Source organism: Ailuropoda melanoleuca, chromosome 1 (genome assembly GCF_002007445.2).
Source record: "Ailuropoda melanoleuca isolate Jingjing chromosome 1, ASM200744v2, whole genome shotgun sequence".
Taxonomy (NCBI): Eukaryota; Metazoa; Chordata; class Mammalia; order Carnivora; family Ursidae; genus Ailuropoda; species Ailuropoda melanoleuca.
Window position 1 is genome coordinate 71,215,531 of NC_048218.1, and position 21,620 is coordinate 71,237,150.

The following is a 21,620-nucleotide window of genomic DNA, read 5'->3' on the forward strand; positions in this document are numbered from 1 at the left end:
CCCAGGAAAACTGTCTGTGTCTGTAAGGAGCCCTCTTACGGCCATCTACCTAGGGCTCCTCCAAACAGCTCTGGGGTCAGGCAGACAAAATGTCACCCCTACTTCAATGATGAAGAAATCAGCTCATGGGTAAAATGACCTGACCAAGGTCATGGGACTAATGAGGCAAAAAGTAAATCCACTATTATTTATTGAGTACTCACTGTGTGCGAGGCACTGGCCTGGAGACATGCAGCAGTGATGAGCAAGAAGCTTGCATTCCGGTTGAGGGGAGACAGACACAAACTGGTCCACAAATAAATTTAAAAACCTCATAGGAGTGGGGTGGAGGGATATAGCTTTACTTAGTGTATGAGTCAGGGTTCTCCCAAAAAACAGAATCACTATATGTGTGTATATGTGTATATATAAATATATATAAAATATTTGTTATAGGAAATTGGCTCACAAGAATATGGAGGCTGAAAAGTCCCAAGATCCGCATTTGGCAAGCTGGAGACCCGGAGCACCGATGGTATAGTTCCAGCCTGGGTCCCAAGGCCAGAGAACAAGGAGAGCCCAGAGCGTAAGTTCCTGCCTGAAAGCTGGCAGGCTCAAAATCCAAAAAGAGCCAATGTCTCAGTTTGAGTTCAAAGGCTGGAAAAGTCTGATACATCAACTCAAGCAGTCAGGCAGGAGGAAATTCCCCCTTACCTGAGGGAAGGTCAGACGTTCGTTCTACTTAGGCCTTCAATTGACTGGATAAGGGCCCCCCACATGAGGAAGGGCACTCTGCTTTACTCAGTCAACCACTCCAAGTGTTAATCTCATCACAAACACACCCAGAATAATGTTTGACCAAATATCTGGGCATCCTGTAGCTTAGTCGAGCCAACACATAAAATGAACGATCACATGTAGGGTTGTGAAGGCCTCACCAAGGTGGGGACATTTGGGCTAAGGGTAACATTGGGAAAGAGCTTTCAAGGTAGAAGGAATTACAAGTTCTAGGGCAAGAACAATCCTGAATATTCCAGGAATAACAAAAAGACCAGTGTGGTTGGAAGGAGATGATTAGTAGGAGGGGAAGCTGGCAAGGGGGGCAGGGCCAGATGGTGCGCAGTTTGTAGACCATCAGAAAGTGTATGGAAGTTTGGATTTTATTCTAAGTGGGAGGGCACTGCAGTGATAGAAAGACCATGGTAATGAAATGAAAGGATACACAGCGTGTGTGTGTGTGTGTGTGTGTGTGTGTGTGTGTGTGTATTGGGCAGGGAGACCAGCTGCAAGGTCAAGATGACAGCAGTTTGAACGAGGACAGTGATTGTAAAGGTGATGATCGGAGATTGGATATACTTGGGAAGCAGAGTTTATAGAACTTTTTGGTGGATTCGATGTGAGACCCAAAGATAATAGATGAATCAAATATTACGCCTAGATTTTGGTCTGAGCAACTGGGTGGATGGTGGTACCATTAATCAAGGTGGGGAATGTTTGCTGGGGCTTTGGGGTAAGGAGTGACGTTTTAGAGAAAATCAGAAGTTCTCTTTTGGCCTCATTAAGTCTGAATCTGTTACCTCTAGAATTCAGGCCCACCAACCAGGAATGGTGTTTTTCCTACGATGCCACACTATTCATCCATTCAAAATGTATTTATTGAGCACCTATGTGTAACACTCTGTTCCAGATGATGAAGAAAGAGTGCTAATCAAGCCAGACACAGCCGGGGTATTATTGCCGGCAGGGCCAGACTTCAGAACCAGCCACTCCTCGCTGAGGCTCTGCTCTGGGCTGGGTGTTCATTCTGTAGAATACAAGAATGAATCAGACACATTTCTATCTCACCAAATTCTTTCAACTTAATTGGATAAATTGGGCAGGAGACAAATAACAACAGAGAGCCATAAATTAGTTCCAAATGCACTTATGGAGTACCTGCTCTTTTCCACGCACTAGGCTAACCATCCTACATGCGGGGAGTACAAAGAAGAATTAAACCGCAGTCCTGTTCCCCAAAAGCTCACCTTCAAGTGGAGGAAAGGCGAAATGACTTTAGTCCATTGTGGTCAGTGCAGGACAATCTGAAAGCACTACTGTGCTTAGCCGGGCTCTTATCCTGCAATGTGGGGCTACCTAGAAGAGGCAATAACCCCCCTGAGTCCTGATAAGGCAGACCAAGGAAGAAGGAAGGCATTCCCTAAGGGGAGAGCACCTGAACACCACAGTAAGCTGCCTTAGTTTTCAGCAGAGACGTGAATAGCTGAGCTTACATTTTATAGCTTCACATAGGTAGAGAACTGGCGGTTGAAATGGGGGGCGATGGAGGGGAAGAGAGGGGACTGCCAGCCAGGAGGATGTGGCTAAGGATGAGGTCTAAGAGAGAAAAGGTGGGAGCCTGATAGGAGTGACAGGAGGGGTCCTCGATCTTACAGACTGGGTAGTGAGGGCCGTTTTCTCCAGGGAGGGGCACTGAGAAGGGCTGAAAAGGGGACTTGGTGGGGGGAGTTGGACCTAGAGCAGGTCAGGAGGCTGGCAGAGAGAGGGTTCCGGGAGGACGTGGTCTGTGATAACAACAGCAGGAACTCCCCTTCACTGCTTAAAGTTTCAGGACAGGTGATCTTCAGGGCATGCTGGGGGTGAGGCACACACCCGTTTCAAAGACAAGGAAACCAAGGGTCAGGGAGGCTGTGCCACGTGCCTAAGGTCAGACACTGCACAGTGGTGTGGGTTTTCATCCTGTCCTGTATCTCCCCTGGTGTCACGGGTTAGAACTCAGACAACAGCCATCCCTGTTGGGGATGGGGCTCTCTACCTGCTGACGCCAAGGAATCAGGCTGGGAGGGGCGGAGGGGTGGGGGGAGCAGGACTCCAGAGGGCCTGACTCCGCCTCTTCCCGCAGCAGCCCCTCCCCGCGCGGGGCTGCCCCGCGCTCTCCTGGGACTCGCCTCCTGCCTCCCCTGACCCCGCAGGCCTGACAGCCGTCAAGCTCATCACCTCTGAGATCAGAGAGACTGGGAAGTAGACACAAGCGCTGGTGAGCGGAGGAAACACACAGAAGAGCAATTAAAGCGGCGCGGGGCGGTAAGCTTGCCTTTAATGGCTTGCAGCTGCACCAAGCGCCGCCTCCCCCTCGGGCCCTGCCCTGCTGCTGGGGCTGCCTGTCTGTATTTCGCATCCCCACCAATTAGATCCCCATGTGTGCTGCAGGCGTGAAAAAATAGAAAGTGAATAATCCTTCATTCTCTGCATGGCGAACAGCTTTGATCCTCTAGGCGCGGTGGCCCCGTTCCGTCAGAAAGTGCATCCCTTCTAGGTTTCCTTTTTTTTTTTTTTTAATTTTTTTAACCCAGTTTCCTTGTCTCGAAATGACATTAACCTCCACCCAGAGACCTGTGAAATGACCACAATTCATCTTCAGCCTCTTCTGATCAAAGCTGGGTTGGGTTTTTTTCTTCATCTCTCTTTCAAACTTTTGCGACACAGCCCCTCTTTTCTTACATTGGTTTGCTGCCAATGTTTCCAGGCTGAAATCAAAAGGCAGAGTCTATTAATATCAGGCTTCTGCAACAAGGCCACCATTGTCTGCTTCATTTCAGGGTACCTACAGTCTTCTGGGGAGAGAGAGGGAGAGAGGGGGAGCGTGTGTGTTTAGATAAGCGCTTTCAAAAACTAGCAGGAAGAGAAGGAGTTAATCCTGGTTTATTTCAAACGTATGATAAATCTCTGTGACTCTATGGCTTCAAATACCGATCACTTGTCTTATTTTGAAAGCATTAAGGTCTCGGAGTCCTCTTCGGTAGGCAGACCTATTTTGATGCTATGGAAACGGTGGTGGTGAAGCTGCTGGTGGCCCTGCAGGGTACAGGCGCTGAAGGAGATGGCCCTGGAGGGGGAAGGGGAGTTGGGTGGTGGGGATAGTGTTGGCCCGGCTCTGGAAGGGGTGCGGGAGGGTGGGGGAGCAGGGCTGGCAGGGAAGCAATGGAGGAGGTGGTGGCGGAGGTGGTGGTGATGTGGAAGAGATGGGGGGTGCGGAAGGGGTAGTGCTGGCAGTGGAGGAGGAAGTAGAGAAGGACCCAGGATGGTGGGGGTGGGGGTGGTGGAGGAAGTGGAAGAGGAAGTAAAGGAGAACAGGGAGGGGATGGGGCAGGGGTGGTGTGGAGGGAACGATGAAGTCGGAGCAGAGTTACTGGAAACAAGAACGAGCTACTGTCCACGCGGCCCTTACCCTGTCCCAGCAGCTCCCACAAAGCTGGGAAGGATCAGAAGTGTATCCTAGGAATCCCCAGTTTGACCCAGAGGTCTGTGAATCCTTTCCTCCTGGGTCCCTGGGCAGGTTTTAGGTGGTGCTCATTCACAGCTGAGGCCTGTTTGGGGGACCCCTGTTGGAAAGAGCTCTCCCTGGGTCATATATCATAGCCATAGATCCCTATCATCCGAGTTCATTGCAAGCATCCACCGCAGAGTAACCTTTAGGAGGGTGGGGGTGGGGGCGAGTGGAGGGGGAGAAGCAGGAGGGAAAAGATCACCTGGGTTATCCAAATGGAACATGTGTAGGGCTCTTGAGAGAGCTGCATGGTTCAGGAAGAAAAGTGAATTGGGGTCCTGTGGCCTGAGTTTTAGCCCTGTTTCTGCTGGCTGTGTGGCCTTGAACGGGCCTCTTTTCTTCTCTGTTTGCCAGTGTATCCTGGTGTGAAATGAGGTTATTGAGTCAGAAGACGCTCTGCCAGCTCTGACGCTTTGTTTCTGTTTTGGAGAAATTAATGCAAACATTAGAGCTTTGCTGGAGTTCCATCCTGACTTTTTGAGGATGGAATCCTATTTTCCATTCCTTCCAGCTGGCCCTTTGCTGAAGTGCAGAGGGGTCCTAAATTGACCTTTGTCGGCCTTGGGTAAATGGGTGGGCCGCATCACCCAGTGCCCATAACCCCATGGCTAGAACCAAACTCCAATCAAAGTCAGCCCGATTTTTTTCTCACACTTGCCTTAGAAAAAAGTCACAAGTTTTGGTAAAAGGACCCCAAAGCAGCCTGCTGGCACCTTTGAATGCACATTGACAGTGGTGAGAAATGCTAGGCAAGCCCCAGAATAAAGCCAGACTTTCCCGAGACCAGAGTAAGCCATTGACATTGGTCTAGAACAGCAAAATAAGGAGCAAGGGAGGGCGTGGGGTAGGAGAGGCAATTCAGGAGTGAATTCTCTGCTGCTGGTGAGTCAGGACAGGTGCCGGCGGTGAACTTTTCCACTGAATGGGATGTGGTGGTGTGGCGGGAACACTGGATTATTAGGCAACTTACTTCTGTGGCTTTAAGTACATTACTTCCCCTCTCTAGATCTCAATTTCCCCATTCCCACTGTAATGAGATGGTAATAATACCAGCTGCCGTGTTGCTCTGAACCTAAGAGCTCTTTGCGAATTGCTCAATATTCTACATGTGTTACAGGATTTTTATTCCTGTAGTTTCCCTGGGCTGGGCTGGGTGAGGCAGGTAGAAGGAAGGGTGAGCTGGGTGGGAGCTCTCCTGACACACTGAGCAGCCTGCAGCCGTTGCTGATGTAATTACGGATTTCCAAATGAGAGAGGACCGCTTAGAGCCCCTGTAATTGAAATGGGCTCTGAGGTGCACCACATTTGAATGGCTCAAAAGATATAATTAGGCAATCGACGAGCCAGGCCTTGAAAGGAGGAGACCCAACATTTTGTGAGTATTGACCACATGTCAGGATGGGTGCTTTAAACACATGATCGTGGTTAATTCTTGCAAGGTAGAAATTATTTATTCTTATTTTATGGATGAGGAACCTGAGACTGGGAGAGATTAAATAACACCCCCAAGGTCCCAGAACTGAATCTCTGTTGACACGCAGGTCTGTCTGTCTGTCTGTGCAGGTCTCCATTATAGCGTGTTAACATCTTACCAAAACCAGTTGAAATCTTTCTCCTGATTTTGTTTTTTTAAAGATTTTATTTATTTATTTGACAGAGATAGAGACAGCCAGAGAGAGAGGGAACACAAGCAGGGGGAGCGGGAGAGGAAGAAGCAGGCTCATAGCGGAGGAGCCTGACGCAGGGCTCGATTCCACAACACCGGGATCACGCCCTGAGCTGAAGGCAGACGCTTAACCGCTGTGCCACCCAGGCGCCCCTCTCCTGATTTTTAAACATGGCAAAAATGGCCTGCCTGACTCTGGATCTTTGGGGTTGACACCTCTTTCTCAAAGCCAGCTCTCCTGACCAGGATCGACCACCAGGGGGGTAGTAGAAACAGTGTGAGGGAAATCTTGAGTACTATTACCCAGCATTAATTCTCGTTTCCTCAAAAAGGGGAATCTAAAGGTGCCTCCAAGAAGGAAGGAAGAGGAAGGAAGGAAAGAAAGAAAGAAAGAAAGAAAGAAAGAAAGAAAGAAAGAAAGAAAAGAAAGAAAGAAAAAGAAAGAAAGAAAGAAAGAAAAAAGTGAGGGAGAAAGAAATGGAGAAAGAAAGAAAGAGGGAGAAAGAAAGGGAGAAAGGGAGAAAGAAAAAGAAAGAGAGAGAGAGAAAGAGAGAAAGAAAGAAACTCAACAGGAGGTAGGAATTTTATTATTCTTGGTTTGGTTTGTTTGAAGGCAGGGATGGAATTGCTCAAAAGCTTGGTCAATGACACGCAGCGATGATGTCGGGGTGGTGGTGCTGGTGCAGACACTCAGGATTCGGGATCCTCGGGAGCTTAGTGAGGGGGCAGAAACATGCCTTCTGTCTCTTAGATAACTCAGACTCAGAGCCACAGCACTATGTCATATGGAAAAGGGTATGCGATGTTCAGGAGCTTCTCCTAGAGATGGAGACGGAAGGAGAGATACGAGCGGTTGGAGGCCCATGTCAGAGTTTGAGTTGTTCCGGCCCGTTGAACTGCTCCTCTGCCCTCTCTGCCCCATTTGGATGCTTCTTCTCTTCCAGGGCATTGTTTGTTTGTTTGTTTGAAGTAAGCTCTATGCCCAACATGGGGCTTGAACTCACAACCCAGTGGTCAAGAGTCACATGCTCTACGGACTGAGCCAGCCAGGCGCCCCATCGTCTTTCAGGTCTTAGTTTCCACGCCACCTCCTCCGGGATGCCTTCTTAGATGACCAGATCCAGAGGCTGTGTCTCACAGCACACCGTCCTTCCCCTTCAGAGCTGCACTAGTCACAACTGGCAGTGATACGTGTAGTCATTTGCCCATGTGACGTTTGTGTCCACACCTCGCTGTCGCGTCCATGAAGACAGGTGCCACCCAGATGGTTATTTTTTTACCACATTTTGTTGAATGCCCAGCACGTGGCAGAATGAAGGGATATGTGAGAGTGGTTAGGAAAAAGGAGTTGTGTTTGAGAGGGAGAGCTCCATGGGGCATCTAAGTATACAGACGGAAGGGAAGAGCCAATTTTATTTTATTTTTTAAAAAAGATTTTAAAAATTAATTTGAGAGAAAGAGAGAGAGCACACTCCAGTGGGGGGAGAGGGGCAGAAGGAGATTCCAGGACCCCGGGATCATGACCTGAGCCGAAGGCAGACGCTTAACCGACTGAGCCAACCCAGGCGCCCCGAGAAGACCCAATTTTAAGCAGGTTTAAATATAAGGACATGTATCATAGCATCTAAGGTTCCTCACAGCTGGCACTTCCAGGATTGGCACAGAGGCTCCCTAGTGTCATATGTGAGCTTCACCACCATGCAGGAGAGTGGGGGTGGGGTGAGGACAGGCTTGTGCACGGGCAATAGCTGTGTCTACTGCACTTCCTAGTGTAGACCCTGGAGTCCGCACGACTGGAGGCTGGACTCACAGACAGCAGGATTAAGACAGAACATACCTCTTTTTGTTCATTACAGAAGAAGTCTGACTGCAGTTGTTCCCTGATTCATTGACGTAATGGTAGACCTTCACAGTTCAGAAATACGAGGTCATTCATGAGACGTCTGCTGTAAGGTTAGCCCCACGTCCCTGCAGCTGAGCGGTGAGACCTGGGCCCTTTGCTTGGAAGGCTGCATTCAGAGGCTCTTGTGCTGAAACCACAAGAGAGTGTCACCTCTCCAATGGCTGGGTGGTGAGACTTGCAAAGCACGGGGAGTGCTCTTCTTTCCCATCGCTGTCGCCAGCCTTGGCCCAAGGCTTCCTGTTAGACTTCGGAAATTTCTTGATTATTGTTCATTCCATGGGTTGTTTATCTGCCTGCTTACTTGGCATCTCCACCGGGCTGTCTGATAGACCTCTTGGACTTCATGCATCCAAAACAACTCTTGGTTACCCCTCTCCTGCACATTTGCTTCTTTCCCAATCTTCGCATACTGGGAGATGTACCACCAGTCCACTACACTCAAGCCAAACTCTAGGAGTCATGTCTGATTCATTGCTTTCCCTCCCGGCCCATATCCAGTCCATCAGCAATGCATGTCCAAAATATATGCTGGTCCAGTGACTGCCCACGGTTCCCGCTGCTCCTGGCTGAGTCTGGGAACGCCCCTGTCTGGGCTGGACCTCTGCAGGAGCCTCTAGGTGTGTCTCTTCCACTGCTTTTCTTGGCAGCCAAGGCTTTTTGGTCATTTTGAAATGTGAAAAGGTCATATTAGTCCCCAGCTTAAAAACCTCCAATGGCTTCCTGATGCCTAGAGAATAAAATTTGGTCTTTCTTCATGGCCTACGAGATTCTGTGTGATCTGTCCTCAGCCACCTCCCTGACTTGTTGAAGTTTCCTTCTCTGCATTCCAGCAACCGGCCAGGTCTTCGGGGCCCTTGCAGTAGTAACGCCGTCCTGAGATACCAGAACTCCGCAGGCTGGCCTTTTCTCATAATTCAGCCTTAACGTAAATAGGGCCTTCTCAGAGAAGTCCCCTCTAACTCCTGACCAAAAACAGCCCATACCTCCAGCCTCGAAGCCCTTACCATGGGTTCTTTTCCTCGTTGTAGTTGCCACTGTCCGATTTGTGTTCATTGGCTTACCTTTATTATCTGTCTTCCTCGGCAGATCGTGTGCTCTAATGAGGGTTTCTGTTGCTTATGGCTGCACCCTCAGTACCAGAACAGTGTCGGCGTTTATAGGTTCTCAGTGAATAGCTGTTGAACAAGGACACGTTTTAAAGCCTTTGACTCTCATATTAAAATATAAAACTCCCGGGCTGCCTGGGAGGCTCAGTCGGTTGGGCATCTGACTCTTGATTTTGGCTCAGGTCATGATCTCAGGGCCCTGGGATCCAGCCCGGCATCGAGCTCCTCACTCAGTGCAGAGTTTGCTTGGGATTCTCTCGCTCCTTCTGCCCTTCACCCCAGGCACGGGTGCTTGCTCTCAAATAAATAAATAAATCTTAAAAAAAATATATAAAACTCTGCACGAGAAGAAGGAAAGCAATAATCTTTTTGGGAAGACTGAAACACTGCAGGAGACAGGGGGCACCAAAAATGTAGGTAGGAGAGGCCTCAGACACTATTGTGATGGGTGAGCTTGAGGGCGTAAGGGGAGGACAAGCATGGATGCATGGACAGGCGGTCCAGAATTTGCTCTTGGTCCGACCATGAAAAATTTAGAGGCTGAAGATGCCAGAGCCAAGGAAAGGGAAGTCACTCAAGGGTCTGCCTAGAGTCCTTGAAAATTTTTTTAATGAAGTTTGGAGTCTCAAGCAAGTTGTTTAGCTTCTCTAGGCCTTACGCTCTCATGGCTTTGGGCTGGATGATTGCTCCACGTTCCTTCCGTGGTTCATTCAGTAAGTTCTTTTTTTTAAATTAAGTATTAATTGAGGGGCGCCTGGGTGGCACAGTGATTGGGCGCCTGCCTTTGGCTCAGGGCGTGATCCTGGCGTTTTGGGATCGAGCCCCACATCGGGCTCCTCTGCTATGAGCCTCCTTCTTCCTCTCCCACTCCCCCTGCTTGTGTTCCCTCTCTCGCTGGCTGTCTCTATCTCTGTCGAATAAATAAAAATAAAATCTTTAAAAAAAATAATTAAGTATTAATTGAGCACCTACTGTATTCTGCAAGCCATGCCATGGGCTAGACAAATAGCAAAGAACAAGGCACAATCCCTCTCCTAACGGAACTAACGTAGAAAACAGAAGCTAAAGATTGACAAATAAATATGTCATGACAAATCGTGTGGGGAAGGGGAAATAAAAAGTGCAATGAGAGAGTTTATAAATGAATATCTTGTGGGGATTGTAAAGTCACATAAATTTACTCTAAAAAAAGTGATATTTTCTTAATTTAAAAAATGCTCAAGCTTTGGGAGAAGGTGATGAAGTGGTTTCGGGGAGAGTTTCTGGCTGAGTCTCCGACAATGGGGTGTGCATTTGCACAGCTGCCTTCCCCATCACAGTGATGGCCTCCTTTGGTCCTGCTACAGGACACGCTGGGACTTCTGGAGCCAGGAGGGTGAGCTCAGTGGGTTATCTCTGGGCTGAGGGGTGGGATGGGGAGGGGAAGGTAAAGAACGGTTTTCTTCTGTGCAGCAAAGGAAGGTGAAACTTGGCATTTTCAACTTTCTATTCCAATCCCCTGACCCTACTTGGCCAAACTCCTACCAACAGGCAACAAAGAGGTGTTCAAAATGGAAGCACATCCCCCCCACCCCTACTCACTGTGTGATTTTGTAGTGGGTGTGGACCTTGGTACCTAAATTCATTTGTTTAAGACATACAACTTCCTTTATTTTGTTTAAAATTATCCGAAGTCCTTCTCCACGCCCCCATCCTTTGCGGTGGAGGGTCTCAGTCCCAGGTATCACTGGGGATCTCTCCTCTGCTCTCTCCCACAGGTCCCAGGGAAGGTATAATCTGCTGAGCCCTCCCAGGCTTGGCTTTCCTGAGGACCTGGAGCCGTCCCCAGGAGGGGTCTGCCTTCTCCCTGCAGGGCTGAGACCGCACAGGACTCCAGGGACCCCTCTCCAGGTCTGGGAGAAATTTCTCACCACTCTTCTCCTTGGGCCAGCATCCCTCTACCCTTTGGCTTCTGCAAGAAACGGCAGGAGACTTGATTTTTAGGTGTTTTTTTGCTTGTTTTACAGAAACCCCTGAGGCAGGAGTGTCTGCCTGCTCAGAAGACTTGTGAAAATTCAGGAAAAATGCATGCAAATGAACACTTTAAAGATGATCTTGTGTAGAACTGGTGCTTTGCAATCTGGAAGACTCTGCGTTTGAGTCCTAGCTTTACCTGAGCCAATCAGCATCTCTTCCAGCCTCCTTTTTCCCATGTGTAAGTGAGGGAAAATCATAGTAGAGACTTCTTCATGGAATTGTTATGAGGGTCAAATCTGGCTTGCATGCAAAATTCTTAGGACAGTGACTGGTGCGTGGCAAGTACTCAATAAATGTTAGCTACGATTTTAATAATATACGATGTTAGCTATGGTTATAAAATAGATTGTTAACTTTTATCTCCTAGCTTCAAGATTGCATATAAAAAGTTTTGTGGAGGGTGGTTTCCCTGGTGCTGCTAAGCCCTTCCCACCTTCCCCGGACTGTGAAGGGGCTTGGTGGCCAGCAGTGGTTTTCATGTTCCTTGAAGAGCAGGTGCAAGTCCGGTCATGACTTCCCATCAACCTCCTTGTCAAACCCAGAGAGAGCGACGATCTATCCTCCTTGGAGGTTCCTACTTACTGTGTGGCAGCTTTTGAATTATAACCTCTCTTGTTCAGGCAGATTTTTTTCTTCCCTCTACTCCTCCTTCTCCTCTAAAATACTACAAGTGAGTATCATTTATATTGATTTTTTTTTAAACCTACCCTTCGGGGAGCTCATTCCCACCCCCAGAAAGTCTGGGAGGCCAGCCTCTGGTTATATTTTTTCTAAGGCTAAGTCAAATTTTCGTTTGTTATGGAAATACTAAATCTTTTTTTAAAAACAGCCTCCAGTCTTTGGGACAAACATTGACATGGGCTGTGTCAGCCTGCGCTGATGACAGGAGGGGGAAGCTGGGAGGATGGCAAGGCCCTTAGTGATGCGCATGGGGGCGGAGGCAGCTGAAGCCTCAGACAGAGGGAAAGAAGGCAAGACAGCAGGGTTTCTGGGCCTGAGAGAGAGACAGACGAGGAGAGACAGAGATCCGTGGGGTAAGGGCCTGGGGAAAAAAGAAGACAAGGGCAGAGTGCCTGTGTAGGTTTCTCAGCATTCAATTTAAGAAAAGATTTGCAATGAGAAAGAAAAAAAAAAAAAAGCACATGTAAGGAAAATGGCTTTAAAGGGCAAGTTAACTGCATCTTTCCAAATTGAAAGCCAGACCCGGAAAGTTTCACTCAGGAATTAAACACAGAGAAGAGCTGATAGACTGGGTATAGGCCCTCATATCTTTCTGACTTGGAGTCATTCTGTAGATTTGAATGAGTCATCTCTGCATGTATTTTTCTAGACTTTCAAGAGTTAAGAAAAAATCTTGACCTTATGGGTTTTGCCGACACTATGTTTGAGGACTAGCTTTTACTTAGTGCCTGATACGTGTTAAGTATTTAGTAGAGGTTTCATAAACGTGTCTGAATCAATCCTGAAAATAATCCTGTGTGGGAGATTTGTTTTTCTTTTTAACAGATATAGAAAGTGAGGCTCCGTGAGGTTAAACCACTTTCTTTTTTTTTTTTTTTAACATCTTATTTATTTGAGAGAGAGAGAGAGAGAGAGAGCACTCGTGAGAGAGCACAAGTGTGGAGAGGGAGAAGCAGGCTGCCCATCAAGCAGGGAGCCCAATGTGGGACATGACCTAAGCTGAAAGCAGTCCCTTAACCGACTGAGCCACCCAGGTTCCCCTAAACCACTTTCTAAAGTCCTGGGACCTGTAAGTACTGAAGCTGGGATTCGAACCCAGGCTGGCCCGGGCTCACTGTCCATCCAGTCCAGTCCACCTTACCAGACGGGCCTGAGCATTACCTCCCCAGTGTTCTACCACCTTCTCAGGCTTCCAGACTTTCATGGAACCAATTCCACAGGGCTCCCTCCCTGTCCCAGCTGCAGCCACTCAAGACACTGGCCTACAGAGCGGCCCTCCCCTGTGAACTTCCCGCTCCTCTCCCTCTGAACAGCCCAGAAGGGCCCGCAGCTCAGCTCAGGTACGTTTTGAATATTTCTTTACCTGATAGTCTCCCAGTGATGTTGTTAACCCTTCACAACACAGGATCTTATTTTAAAAGCGACATTAGCCCATGGTTTTTTAATTTTAGTTTTTATATTTATCAAAATGAAACACGCACATAATTTGGAGAGTCAAATAGTTCTATGAGGGCTGCCTCTCAAATGCTTGTGTTTCTGTTCTGAGTTTTCAGTTTGAAGCATTCACCCTTGAATCCCCACGAGGAAAGAGGAGTGTAGTTCTTTCACCCGCTGCCCAGCCCCCCTTAGACACATGCTCCTTTTCCATTCCACATTCTTTTTTTTTTTTTTAAAGATTTTTTTTTTATTTATTTATAAGACAGAGATAGAGACAGCCAGCGAGAGAGGGAACACAAGCAGGGGGAGCGGGAGAGGAAGAAGCAGGCTCACAGCAGAGGAGCCTGACATGGGGCTCGATCCCATAACGCCGGGATCACGCCCTGAGCCGAAGGCAGACGCTTAACCGCTCTGCCACCCAGGCGCCCCCCATTCCACATTCTTAATATTGTGGTATGTTAATGTAATTCATTCATAATTCAGTATTTACAGTACGAAATATAGATTATAGTTCCAATGGAGCCCTTCAGCAAGTTGTGATTACTTTTCCTTTCCTGGAGTTAGTGACTGTCTTATTTTTTCATTTGCTTTGTTTATTTGATATTAAGCAATCTTTAAAGTTCAAACTCCTTGCCAAAGACCTAAATCCCCTCCACAGGTCTTCTATCCAATTTATCTTTGTGCAGGAGCCGCTCCGGGAGCTCTGCCCAGCGGTGGCCACTGGTAGCCCTCCCTGCATCTCTCTGTGGGCTGTTCAGCTGTCCTGGTAGGGGGGAGGGGGCTGCAGCATCCTGGGGTCCCCTTCACTGCCCTTCCCAGGGGGGATCTCTTGTTTCCTACATCCTTCCTTTATTCTATTCACGAGGAGCTCGTTTTCTAGGACTGACATGAGAAACGGGGCATGCAGCCATGCCTCGCTAACCTCAGTACTTCCAGCACCCTGCATCATAGGTGCCCAATAAATGTTTGTTAAATAATGGAAGGATAAAGGAAGAAAGGAGGACAAGAAATCATCAGCAGAGAAAAAGTTATCACAGGTCTAAGAGATAAAAGGGAAACAGTAACTCCTGACTGCTTGATATTTACATGACTGACCTAAACTTTTAACTTACGGTTTACGTAAGTAATAATGAAAATTCGCAAGAACTCCTGGATCTAGGGGACTCTTATCTTTCCAAAAGGCTGTCTGGTGTGGGGGAAAGCATGTAGGCACTGAATGAGTTACTTAACCTTTCTGTGTCTTGATTTCTTTGTCCATTAAAAAAAGGGGATGATAGTACCTACCCAGGAGAAGTGCCGTGTTGAGTGAGAACGAATAGCTGTTGAGCGCTGTCATATGTCATCCCATTAGAATGACACCTAAATTAAATCATTTGTATGCAAAATACCTACCTCCATGCCTAGCCTTCTGTAGTACAGTTGACCCTGGAATAACGTGGGAGTTAGGGTTGCTTACCCCCCCACACCATCAGAAATCCATGTGTAACTTTTGACTCCCTCCAAATTTAGCTACTAAGAGCCTACTGTTGACCGGAAGCCTTACCATGACATACACTTTTGATTAACACATATTTTGTACATTCCATGTGTTATCTAGTGTATTCCAACACTAAGTTAAACTAGAGAAAAAATGTTATTAAGAAAATCATAAGGAAAGGGCACCTGGGTGGCGCAGTCGGTCAAGCGTCCGACTCTTGATCTCAACTCAGGTCTTGATCTCAGGGTCATGAGTTCAAGCCCCACATTGGCCTCCACACTGGGCATGGAGCCTACTTAAAAAAGAGAGAGAGACAAGGAAAAAAAAAGAAAATCATAAGGAAACTACATTTACAGTACTGTATTTGTTGAAAAAATCTGTGTATAAGTTCACCTTCACAGCTCAGACCCATGTTCAAGGGTTGACTGTACTTGGTAAATGAAAATGATTTCCTTGATTTCCTTCCTTTCTCCTTTTAAGAACTCAGGGTGCTCTGACTTGACAAATACAATAGTATTGATGATGGATGTTGAAAATGGTTATCAACGCTCAGAACTGGGTTCAGCTGTGAGGAGGGTGATAGCAGCGAGGTCCCGTTCTAATGTTGGCTCTCATGGCAACTTGCCGAGTCTCCTTAGGCGAGTTTCTCTCCCTTTTTGAGCCTCGGAGTTTCCTTCAGCAGAATGCAGGGCCATGTGGATGGCGACGAAGGTCCAGCGCCTCACCCCAACTCTGCCAGACTCTAACCTTGTTCTGTGAAATGCCCTTCCCAGAACCGACTCCACCCGGCTGCTCTTAGCACAATTTGACTGCGAGACAGATGCTATCGCTGCCCCTGGCACCGGCCTCATACAGGACTGGAGCCCATGATAGATGTCCTGGGAGGTTGACTGGGGAGAAGAAGCCGTTACATTCTTCTGCAATGTAATGCAAAACAGATCCGGCTTTGGCTCCGGCCAACACCAGGGAAGTGGACTTCCTTGTAAAAGCCACATTGTCAGCGTCAGCCCGGGGTGATTAATGACTCTTTAATCCCAGAGCAGAATACCTGACAAAATGCGCTTGGGCCAAAAAGGCAGAACAAACCTAATTAGCCTGGTCAACCCACTCACAAGGTGTGGGTTGCTAAGGACCCCAACAGCTCGGAAAGGAAACCTCTCTCCCTGCCTCTCCCTTTAGGTCTGTGAAAGAATCAAGTGTCCACAATGGGGAAGGGACTCCATTAAAAGCAGGGGCTGGCCAATGAATAAACATGCAGGTTACCGTGTTGATATTTCACTGAATGCCACTCTGAAGTGGGGTGCTTGGGGCCTCGGAGGCCGGCGCCCCCGGTATTGTACTGGGGGAGGGACTGGCCATTTGAAGTCAAGGTGAGGACATACTGGGGGCAGATGGAACCTGCTTTGTTTGTGAAAGAGTTTTTCTGCTATTTATGCTAATGAGTGGGAAACACTTCTCAAGCATTTCAGATGATTCTGTAATGAGGCCCGGCAGAATGTGCCAACATTGTTGGCCCAGGACAATTTTAAACTCCCACTCGCCACATTAGCAGCCCCTTTCTTTACATGAAGGCCCTTGGAGGGTGAAAGAGGACAATGAAGGAAGAGTGAAAACATCACAAAGAGAGGCTTTTGTTTCCCCTTCCTTTGAACCCTCTCAAAAGCCCGTTTTCAAGGGGTGTGTTGGGCCTGCCTTTCAACGTTACTGAACCCAGAATCCCCTGTTGTTTAGCAACATAGAAAGCTGACCTTAATTGACTCCACTTCTGAGCGGGCTTTGTAAATCACTCTGCCCCAGAGTGAAATTTCCTGACGGGGTCTGTGTGTGATATACACCGTTTGTACACAGGATACCAACATGCCCGTGCAACGCACACGCGCTCTTCGCCTCACAACCTGCTCTGTGGACATTCTTGACTTGACTTCTCCCACGCGGCCTCCCTCCGAGTCAGGAATCACTGGTTCGCATGACACGGCAAAGATGGCGGAGCTTTGGGGAGGTTAGGTGACCCGACCAGAGTCATATGTCAAGGACAGAAAGGAGCTGTGGCTGGAACTGAGATCCCCCCTGCCTTTTCCAGCTCTACCATGGATGTCCCGGGGCGCCACGTCACACGCGCGTGTGTGTGGGTGTGTGGGTGAGGGTGTGTGTGTCCGAGAGACATCTTCAGAGAGGAATTTGTTGGAAATGTTATTTTTTAGGGCCTGAAGGGCGCTGCTAGATTATGGTGACATTTTGGATTTCCTCCCGAATGGTTGGTCATGATAGCATTTCATTCGGTCAAGACTTCTCCTTTCACTGGACTCTAGCTGTGATCCGTGGATTCATCTGCACTCCTTCCTTCCTGGCTCCCAAGTCACCCAGCGGTGGGCACGTGGCTGTTGAACGGCGCCATACTGGATACTCCATCTTCCCTATGGGGAGCGCCTCCCCTGAGCCTTCTCAGTTCCAGGGGCGTCGTGAGGAAGGGGGTCCACCCTGGCACTCATCTATAAGTTTGGCTGCCCTTCAGGCCTGAGAGACACGGGTATACCCTCAGAGCCTCTAGATTGGTAACAATCAAAGCTGACTTTGATTTCCGACCAGGGCTGGTGTCTGGGGCACGTGATCCGCACAGTGGCGGCAGACTCTGGGCTCCACAGGGCGTGGTTAAATGCTGTGCTGTCACTACCTTGATGTTCTTCATACTTTCATGTTTGAACTTCTGTTTTATAAGTGAAGTCCAGTAAAATGCGGGAGCAGGGGTGCTACGTGCCCTATGCCTGTCCACACGGTTCCTTGCTGCCCCGTTGCTCGGCGCCTTCTCCATGCACTCCCTGCGGGAGTTCAGTGAAAGCCACAGCAAGCTAAGTGCCCTGTGTCGCCACTGCCTGGGGCGCCCATGGCCCGGAGAGGCTGTGCTTTCTGTTCAAACCAGAATGGAAGGATGCCAGAAGGCGGCAATGGCTGCTAAGAAACACGATGGACCGGAGAGCCCCATCACACCGTTCCTGCTCATGTGACTGCCCCCTATGAGCCAGTCAGGCCGTGAGGGAACAAAAGGGGGAGAGAAGAGGATGTCTGTCTTCCCGGCAGCCTCTGCGGTGAACCAAAGGCGGAGAAGGATGGGAGAATATGTGTGTACTACGCAGTAGCATAAAAACAGTTGAGTGAGCATTGAGCGGCACTTCCACTGTTCTGGAAAGAGCTGCACACATATGCATGTATGGGCTACGAAGCCCAAGTTCTACATTTTGGCGACCCTGCCTCGGGGTTAGATGCTCGTGCATTTACACTGAAATCTGGCATTGTACAATCTGTAGAGGGATGGTAAGCCTCATGCAAATGCTGTAAATTTGATTTCTCTCTACTTAAAATGGCATTAAATAACAAATAAAACCCACCACGACAAGTCGAGAGAGAGACCACAGAAGGAAGGGAAGAGCTTTACATTCCGGCACATTTAATGGCACTTTTTTCCTGCTTTTTGGACCAGATGCCCAACGCTTTTGTTTTACACGGGTCCTGCATTATGTAGTTAGCCCTGTTCTGGCAGAAGACACATAGAAATGAATATATGTGTTTAAAAATAATCTTCTGTGATCACAGATGTCGTGATTAACTCAAAAAGGACCTGATCTGTGAATGGTACTGATCTTTGGGTCTCCCTTGGGTGCTGGAGGGGCTGGTGCAAGGTGCTGCATTGCTCTGTGGGCAAAGGGTAGCTGGTGGAAACCACGTGGACCTATTACCTAAGTAAATACGGATGAGTCCCTTATCTCGAGGCCTCTTTTCTCTTAATCTGCAAAATGGAGATAAAACATGCCTTGCCCATTTTGTCTGAAGTTCCAGCAAAAAAAAAAAAAAGGATATAAAGATGTTTTGAAAAATGTAAAATGTTGTGCATGTCCAAAGGACTTTATAACTTTTAGTATTACTAAAAAATCACAAAGCAAGAATCATGAACATTGCTCTTTGTTCCCTCTGATTTGCAAATTAATTTTAAATGACTTTCCACCAAATTTGCATAAATCCAATGTCTTTTTTTTCTTTTACAGAAATCTGTTAATAACTGTTTGGAAGATAGTATGGAACTTTAATATATTCATAACTTTTTCTTCCTCCTTGTAATATATACATTGATGTTTTTATCGTTTTTTTTTAAGATTTTTAAAATTATTATTATTTATTTATCTGACACAGAGAGAGACACCCAGCAAGAGAGCAAGCAGGGGGAGTGGGAGAGGAAGAAGCAGGCTTCCAGGGGAGGAGCCTGATGTGGGGCTCGATCCCATAACGCCAGGATCACACCCTGAGCCAAAGGCAGATGCTTAACCACTGAGCCACCCAGGTGCCCCTACATAGATGTTTTTAAAGGCCAGAGTGGTTTGGCCAAAGTAAGGAAGCTTTATTCCATGCAAAAAAGCAAAACATAAAGTAGTGTATACAGTATTCTATAATTACGCAGTTGTCAAATCTGTGCATAGAAAAATGAATGGAAATAACCCCAAAGCCTAATAATTAAAAAAATAAACAACCTCTCACAGACGATAAATGAGCCCAAATCACATAAGGCCCTATCATAGTGTGGTCTACTGTTTTTATCACACGGTTTAGATAACTTTTGGATTAAAATATGTTTCTCCAAATGTAACAGCTGTTCACAGGCAAAGTCTGATAGATTAACCTGCTGGGACTACAGAAATGTGCTAATCTTATCCCTCCAATAACAGCATTATAAATAGGTCTCCGTCATATAGTAAGAATTTTACAATAAATAGCAGACTGATATAGCAGAAGAATGAACTTACTGGAAGGAAAACATTTTTGCTCTAGGACATTGGGAATGTTACTTCTCTCAACATGGGCCTCAGTTTCCCCATCTGTCCCGGGGATAGAGTGGACACTAAACTCTAAAGGGACATCCAGCACCAGTATTCTGTGCTTTGATGGCCATGATGTGACCTTCAAAGCTTTAGTGCCAAAGTCATGCTTGGAACCACCTGAAGTGAGGCCATGGCAGCAGCTGGCATAGATGGGTTCTGTGTCCCAAGGTGATACAGCCGATCTGGGTTCTCAAATACCAGTTTCAAGTCCAGATCTAATCTGTCCCTTGGCCTGATGCACTCTTCTCTGGATGGGACTCAACCTCCAGGAGTGGGAGGCTTTTCCCAGCACTGAGAGGAGTGCATTCAGCTTTCGCTCCTAAGGCTGTCTGACCGCGTCCCCAGCATACCCCCACAGCAGCTGCCCCGTAAGTGTTTGTTCAACATTGAGCTATGGTTTCATAATTAATTACTCATTTTATTTCTCCTTTCAGACTACAAGCGCTCCAAAGTCAGAGGCTCAGCAAATTCAAATTCATCCCTCTTTCCCGTAGCACCTTGTGCATGCACGGGACCTAGCTCATAGTGAGAGCCCTACAGATAGGAATTCAAACGTTTTAAGTAAACTCGAGTGATGACCACTGCCCATTTGGTTGAAATAGGTATTCTTGCTCATGAAGGACCCCAAGCTGCCCTGGATAGGTCCTGGTATCTGCCTCCTGCTCACCGGTGGGAGGAATGGGGACACAACTTGTGCTTTTCTGGGGGGACGCAGACAGCCAGCAACTAAATCCCCAAACTCTTGCTTGTCTTGACTAAAGACCGCGCTTCTCATGACCTCGGGCTTTTCTTGCTTTGCAGTCTTGTTCGAAATGGCATTTGGGATATACACTCCCCAGCAATGAAAAATCGTGTGAGGCTGTTCATAGCAGCTGTGTTCATAATAGCCTCAAACCAGAAACAAGCCAAATGTCCACTGGCAGGGGAATGGGCAAACAAAATTCATTATGGTCTTACTAGAAAATACTACTCAGCAATAAAAAGGAGCGAACTACATGGATGAATCTTAAAAGCATGCTAAGTGAACGAAGCCAGATGCAAAAGAGTCCATACTGAATGCTTTTATTTAAATGCAGTTCTAGAACAGACCAACTTCATGGAGAGTGATAGAAATAGGAACAGTGCTTGCCTGGAGGTGGAGGGGGGTGGTTTGCCCGGAAAGAGGACGCAAGGGAAGTTTCTGGGTTGATGGAAATGTTCTGTATCTTGACCGGGGTGGTGGTTACATAGGTTACACTTGTCAAAACTCATTGAACAGTGTGCTTAAAAATCTCTACATCGCATTGTTTGTTCAATTAATCCTCGATTAAAACCCCCCTGCAATATTTGGAGCTGAAGCGTCCCAGCTTTTCCGTGGCTGGCTGGCTGTCTCCCGGCTCAGACACGGGGAAGGAAGCCGCGATTCCTGCAGCTGTGGCCACCCCACAGATCTCCTCACATCCGCCCCAGGCGGCTCCAGCACGTGGCCCATTTCTCATCTAGGCACTTTGCTGGCACTTTGTGAATGCCTGTCTCTCCCTGGGTTCTCTCGGGGCCCACGGAAAACTCCCATCCTTCTTCCCCTAAGCACTTCTTCAGATCCCCAGCTCTCTCTGTGTTTTCTCTTCTCTAGGCTAATCCCCAGTTTTTCCATCCATGCTTCATTGAACGTGGTTTCCAAACCTTTCCTCGTTGTAGGTCCCTCCCCTGGACACGTTCCAGCTGCCCCAGGCCCATTTCAACGATTCTCTGAACACTTTGGCAGGCAAACTCGACTTCTCCCTCCAAAGTGATTTCAGAGGAGGAGGCGGGCTGTGAGCCATTGTCAGAAGGAGCCAACAGGTTAAACTTTTTTTTAAAGGGGGAAGAGAAATGAAAATGTGGTGGGAATCCCGCAAAGGCCCCTGTGAATGACTGACACACATTTAAGCAGACACGTAGTTGTGCGATGCCAGGGGGCTGATCCATTAATAGATATAATTTGTAGGCTCCCGAGGAGAGGTTAAAGAGGAGAGCACAGATTCCTTTGAGCCGACTTGGGGCTCCATGTCATCTGTTCCAGCCTTAATCAAGTTATCATACCAACCGGGTGTCTCCTGGACCCCAGCTCCCTGTCTGAAAGAGGAAAAATTTTGCAGACAAATTTCTAGCAGCCGGAAGTCGGTGCTCTCCTGCGAGGTCTGATAA

General features: G+C 47.7%; 1 long non-coding RNA gene across 21 annotated transcripts in view; it reads left to right on the plus strand.

The window, feature by feature from the left end:
- The first annotated feature begins 2,749 nt into the window (after window positions 1–2,749).
- Window positions 2,750–21,620, plus strand: part of LOC105239525 — a 49,825-nt gene continuing 30,954 nt past the window's right edge. For 12 of the 21 annotated variants that reach the window (XR_004625622.1, XR_004625645.1, XR_004625621.1 and 9 more), the window contains exons 1-3: window positions 2,750–3,060; window positions 10,736–10,868; window positions 10,985–11,172. This is a non-coding gene — a long non-coding RNA (uncharacterized LOC105239525). Of the gene's footprint in view, window positions 3,061–4,544; window positions 5,679–7,825; window positions 7,923–10,201; window positions 10,354–10,735; window positions 10,869–10,984; window positions 11,173–21,131; window positions 21,276–21,620 lie in introns of those variants that run through there. The other 9 variants (XR_004625631.1, XR_004625630.1, XR_004625625.1 and 6 more) reach the window with 9 other exon arrangements.